The sequence below is a fragment of the Heteronotia binoei genome, chromosome 2 (genome assembly GCF_032191835.1).
Source record: "Heteronotia binoei isolate CCM8104 ecotype False Entrance Well chromosome 2, APGP_CSIRO_Hbin_v1, whole genome shotgun sequence".
NCBI classification, from domain to species: Eukaryota; Metazoa; Chordata; class Lepidosauria; order Squamata; family Gekkonidae; genus Heteronotia; species Heteronotia binoei.
Genome location: NC_083224.1, coordinates 28,511,782 through 28,517,874, shown reverse-complemented (window position 1 = coordinate 28,517,874; position 6,093 = coordinate 28,511,782).

Genomic DNA, 6,093 nt, shown 5'->3' with positions numbered 1-6,093 from the left:
CATTTCTGTATAAATCAAAAGTATGCAGGTTATGTGCATGTTTCATCCCACCCTTCCTCCAAGGTCCAGATGCTATGCGTGGCTTTTCCCCTCCCAATTTTACCCCCCCCCCAGCCTCCATGAGGTAGGTTAGGCTAAGAGAGCATGACTGGCCTCAATGAGTTTCATGGCACTGTGGAGGATTTGAACTCAGCTCCTAGTGTAACATTCTAACCACTAGACATGCTGACCCTTATGCCCAGCATTCTTTCACAATGGTGGCAACAGGGAATAACACTGACCTCGAAAACCATGGGTCATGTTAAGCATTGCAACACCTTTAAAGACTGAGAAAATGGTCAGACCTGATGAGGTAATATAGAAATACAGAGAGATGGGAAAGCAGTTATCAGAAATCCTGGGGAAACTGTGGGCCCAGATATCACAAGGAATGGCAAAGCCCTCAAATCTAGTAAAGGGAAACATTCTTATTTCAGTAAATCAGTACTCATTTTGTTTCTTTTCTTGACAAGTATCCAGGGCTTTTTTTTAAATCGGGAACGCACAGGGACGCAGTTCCAGCTGGCTTAGCATCAGTGGGTGTGGCCTAATGTGCAAATATGTTCCTGATGGGCTTTTCCCACAAAAATCCCTGTGCAAAACAATGGTGGCATCTAGGGGTGTGGCCTAATATGCAAATGAGTTCCTGCCGAGCTTTTTCTAAAAGAAAGGCCCTGCAAGTATCTATCATCTGTCCGTCCATCTGTCTGTTATCAAGCTATCTATCATCTATCTTAAAGACTAACAAAATTTGTGGCAGGGTATGAACATTCATGAGTCACTGCTCACCTCTTCAGGTACAACTAGAATGTGAGTGTATCTGTCTCATTTATCGGAAAGTGGAGTGTTTTCAGATGCCAAAGCAGGCAAATGACAATAGTAATTGTGATTGGATCAGGTGTGATATGCAGGGGGAGGTAGTAGGTATGGAGAAATCAGCATTGGGTAATGAAGGAAACCTAGGTCTCAGTTCAATCCAGGTGGGTGCATTGTCTTGAGTTCCATTATCGGTTGCAATTCAGCAGTCTTTCTAATCTCCCTTTGAAAGATAACTGCTACTTTTAGAAGAAGACCATAGATTTATTCCCCGCCCTTCTCTCTGAATTAGTGTCTCAGAGTGGTTTACAATCTCCTTTATCTTCTTCCCCCACAACCAGGGGTCATTCTGTAGAAAAATAGGTGGTGGAGCTCATTAGCATAACTCATTAGCATATGCCACACACACACCCAGCCAAAAGCAACCCAAAGCAGGAAAGGAAAACCTCCAGGCGAGCAAGGTCTGCTTGGGCTGGCTAGAGATCCAGCCAGCCAAAGCAGGCCTCACACACCTGGGCCTCTCCTTGCCCCCCCCCCACATTCAAAAGGCCAGCAAGCCACCCACCGCCCAAAATCGTATAAGTGGAGAAAGGGTGGCGCAGGCTTCTCCAGGGGTTAATGAGGACTGCTGGGGGTGTGGCAAAGCTGGTGGCTGGCTGGCTGCCTGCTCTCCTAATCCAGGGATTGTTAAGCAGCTGCACTTACTATTCAATGGACAAGGTAGGTGGGGAGGAAGAGGGGGAACCCTCAGCAAGGTTCAGGAGCTGTGCTGCTGTGAGCTCCTGCTGAATTCAAGACCTGCCCACAACAGACACCCTGTGAGGTGGGTGGGGCTGAGAGAACTCTCCCAAGAAGCTGCCCTTTTAAGGACAACTCTGGTGAGAGCTATGGCTGACCCAAGGCCATTCCAGCAGCTGAATATTTATTTACGAAGACCATTATTTACAAGCCACAGGTGATTAACCATAATACATCCTTATTAACACCACCAAAAGCATTCCAAAAAGTATATTTGATCATAAAAACCTTCAGACCTTATAAAGTTCCAGCAGGTGCAAGTGGAGGAGTGGGGAATCAAACCCAGTTCTCCCAGATCAGAGTCCACACACTTAACCACTACACCCAATTGGCACTCTTTTAGGTCAGCAACTGAATGTCCTTGGAGGTTAAAATGTTCCCCCACTAGTTTTTGAACGTTGTAGTTTCTGATGCCATCCCCTGCCACAAATTTTGTTAGTCTTTAAAGTGCTATTTTCCACTGCTGCAGATAGACCTACCTCTTGTATAGACTACATCTTGATGTATCATCTACCTGTCTACCTATCCTCCACTTTTCTTCTCAATGGGGATTCAAAAGCAGCTCCCCAAATTGTTCTTTCCTCCTTAATTTTATCATCACAAGAACTATCCTGAGAGGTAGCTTTCGTCTGGGAGAGAACGCAGTTGACCCAAAGTCATCCTGTGGGGTAGCCATGGCAGAGTGGAGATTCAAACCCCACATCTCCTAGATCCTAATTTGACACTTGAAACAACACGTGCTGTAGCATTGTGCTGAGCATTCTCATAATGCCAGCGGGAAGATGGCACAGCTCCACTCCCTGCCTAGGGCACTGGAGAGCATTCGTAATAACCAGCCTAAATTTAGAACGTCTCTCTGGGCCAAATGCTGAAATAAGCAAATTCTGCAAAAGCTCCACTGCTCCTGGGGCACTCAGCCCATCAGTGCCAGGCAGCACAAGTTGATGTGGGTGAGCCAGACTGAGGAGAGGCCCGAGGCTTGTCTGTTGTGTAATTACAAGCTAGCCAAAAACCTTTGCTGGGTGTCGTTGCATGCTTAGTTGAAGAGGAGTCACACTCTGATACTTCCTTTTTTGTGAATGTTGTGCCTAAACTGGCTGTTGTAGATTTTTTGGGCTGTGCCTAAACTGTTCTCCTTTCTAAAGAGGACGCCATCTTCTCCATAGCAGATGGTTTCTATGTGTGGTTACTCCAGTAATGGAGACTCATGTGTAGAGAGGGTTCAAGAGGAGACTGGCTAAACATATGGAACAGAGGTTCACCAGCTGCTATTAGCCACAGCATATAGATGGAAAACTATGTTTGGGACAGTGATGCTCTGTCTTTTTGGGTGTTTTGGGCGGGGCAGCAGTGGGAGGGCTTTTGGAGTTCCGGCCCCACTAGTGGACCTCCTGATGGTACCTGGGTTTTGGCCACTGTATGACGCAGACGGTTGGACTGGATGGGCCACTGACTTGATCCAACATGGCTTCTCTTACGTTCTGGCCCTGTGATTTATATGTTAAAAAGAAAAAATCCACCACAGCAAAATAATCAGTACAGGAAAAACTAAATTCTGCCACTCAAATACCAATGTTCCCTCTAAGCTGCAGAGTCTTATGAGCAAAAATTCTACTTTGTGAGCTACTGCATAAATTAGTGTGCTGTAGGGTCATTTTTCTTGAACTGAGACAAAAATGTGAGAACTGGAGGCTAGAAAATTGTGAGCTAGCTCACACTAACTCAGCTTAGAGGGAACATTGCCAAATACAAGGGATCAATAGAGCATGATTGCATTTTTAATAATTTTTAATATTCATAATCTTATTTTTAATAATTCAGTTCAAATTAGCATAGAGGATGGATTCTCTGTCTCCCCCCCCCCCCGCTTTTTTGCCATCAAGTCACAGCTGACTTATGTTGACCCTGGCGGGTTTTTAAGGCAAGACACATTCAAAGGTGGTTTGCCATTGCCCCTCTCTTGTGTATTGACCCTGTTCTTCCTCAGTGGTCTCCCATCTAAGCAGGGTGGGAGCAGGAATGCAGTTCCAGCTGGCTTGGCATCAGGGAGTGTGGCCTGATAACTCACCCCTCATGACCTGGCCACAGTGACTCATGTGACTGTCACTTCCAGGCTAGATTATTGTAACTCTCTCTACTTGGGGCTGCCCCTCGGCTCTGATCCAGAAACTCCTAGGGTTGCCAATCCCCAGGTGGGGGCAGGGGATCCCCTGGTTTGGAGGCCCTCCCCCCACTTCAGGGTCGTCAGAAAGTGGGGGGAGGGGAGGGAAATGTCTGCTGCGAACTCTGTTATTCCCTATGGAGATTTATTCCCATAGAAAATCATGGAGAATTGATCTGCAGGTATCTGGGGCTCTGGGGGGGCTGTTTTTTGGGGTAGAGGCACCAAATTTTCAGTATAGCTTCTAGTGCCTCTCCCCAAAATACCCCCCAAGTTTCAAAAAGATTGGACCAGGGGGTCCAATTCTATGAGCCCCAAAAGAAGGTGCCCCTACATTCCTTCCTATGGAAGGAAGGAATTGAAAAGGTGTGCCGTCCCTTTAAATGTGATGGCCAGAACTCCCTTTGGAGTTCAATTATGCTTGTCACAGCCTTGATCTTGGCTCCACCCCTAATGTCTCCTGGCTCCACCCCCAAAGTCCCCAGATATTTCTTGAATTGGACTTGGCAACCCTAAAAACTCCAGTTGGTGCAGAATGTGGCTACACAGATGTTGACTCCAGCGCCTGCACGGGCATGGATATGTCCTGTGCTCTGCGAACTGCACTGGCTGCCTATCAAGTACTGGATCCGTTTCAAGGTGCTGGTGTTTACCTTCAAAGCCCTATATGGCCAGGGGCCAGCATACATTCGGGACTGCCTCTCCCCATATGAACCCCTGACAGTTTCTACAATCTGCAGCACAACATCTTTGGGTCTGGAGATGTCCAGTTTGCCTCAACTTGGGCCAGGGTGTTTTTTGGCCCTGACCCCTGCCTAATGGAACAAGCTCTCCTTGGAAATCGGGCCCCCTGCGCAATCTATTACAGTTCCACAAGGCCTGCAAAATAGAGCTCTTCCGCTGGGCTTTTAGTTGAGGAGGTGACGGCTGTCCTTCATTTGGTCTCCCCCACTGCTTCCCCAGTCTGGGGATTAGACTAGCTACTGTGGCAGTCTTAAACTGGGAGTATGTCGTTTATGCCATGCACTTAAATGGTTCTATGCGTGTTTTAATGTTTTTTTCTTTCTTTATATACATTTGTTTTAACTGTTTAAATTGTAACCCACCCTGAGCCTTATGGGAGGGTGGAATAGAAATTTAAATAAATAAATAATATGCAAATGAGTTCCTGCTGGGCCTTTTCTACAAAAAAGTGTGAAACAATGGTGACATCAGAGGGTGTGGCTTAATATGCAAATAAGTTCCTGCTGGGCTTTTTCTGGAAAGTGAAACAATGGTGCCATCAGGGGGGTGTGGCCTATTATGCAAATAAGTTCCTGCTGGGCTTTTTCTACAAAAAAAGAGAGAGCCCTGCATTCAAGTATTAACCAGGCTGACTGTGCTTAGTTTCTGGGACCTGATGAGATTGGGCTAGCCAGGGCTAGGCAGGTCAGCACAGGCTATCTAGCTATTGCATTTTTCCCCCACCACCCCAGTATCTCAGGGCAGCATCCACGGTTCTCCCTTCTTCATTTTATCCAACGACAACTTTGCAAATTAGGCCGAAAAAAGAGCGAGCGGCCCAGGGTCACCCAGTGAGCTTCATTGCATGGTGAACATTCGAACCCGGGTTTCTCAAGTCCTCAGGCTACAGTCTGGCCACTGCACCACATTGATTCTATCCACTGGCGTGACCCTCAGGACCAGAGATGTCTTCTGTTTTCAAATAAAGGAAGCTGAATTCTGCAGCTCCTGTTCTACGGCCTGTTTGCTTCAAGAGGCTTTGCTTCAAGAGGGGATTGGATAAGCATATGGAGCAGAGGTCCATCAGTGGCTATTAGCCACAGCCTGTTGTTGGAACTCTCTATCTGGGGCAGTGATGCTCTGCATTCTGGTACTTGGGGGGAGCACAGTGGGAGGGTTTCTAGCCCCACTGGTGTACCTCCTGATGGCACTTGTTTTTTTTTTGCCACTGTGTGATGCAGAGTGTTGGACTGGATGGGCCATTGGCCTGATCCAACATGGCTTCTCTTATGTAACTCCTTGCATATTAGGCTACACCCCTCTGATGTAGCCAATCCTGCAAGAGCTTACAGTAGGGCCTGTAAGAAGAGCCCTGTAAGTTCTTGGAGGATTGGCTACATCAGGGGTGTGCGACCTAATATGCAAAGGGGTTCCTGCTACAAAAAAAGGTCCTGCCTGCAGGTAACTGCTGTCCGTTCTCACTGACAACAGACAGGTGGTCTTTGAAGGAGAAAGAAGCTCCCCTGAAATTACTGTCCCAGCAACAAAATACTTGG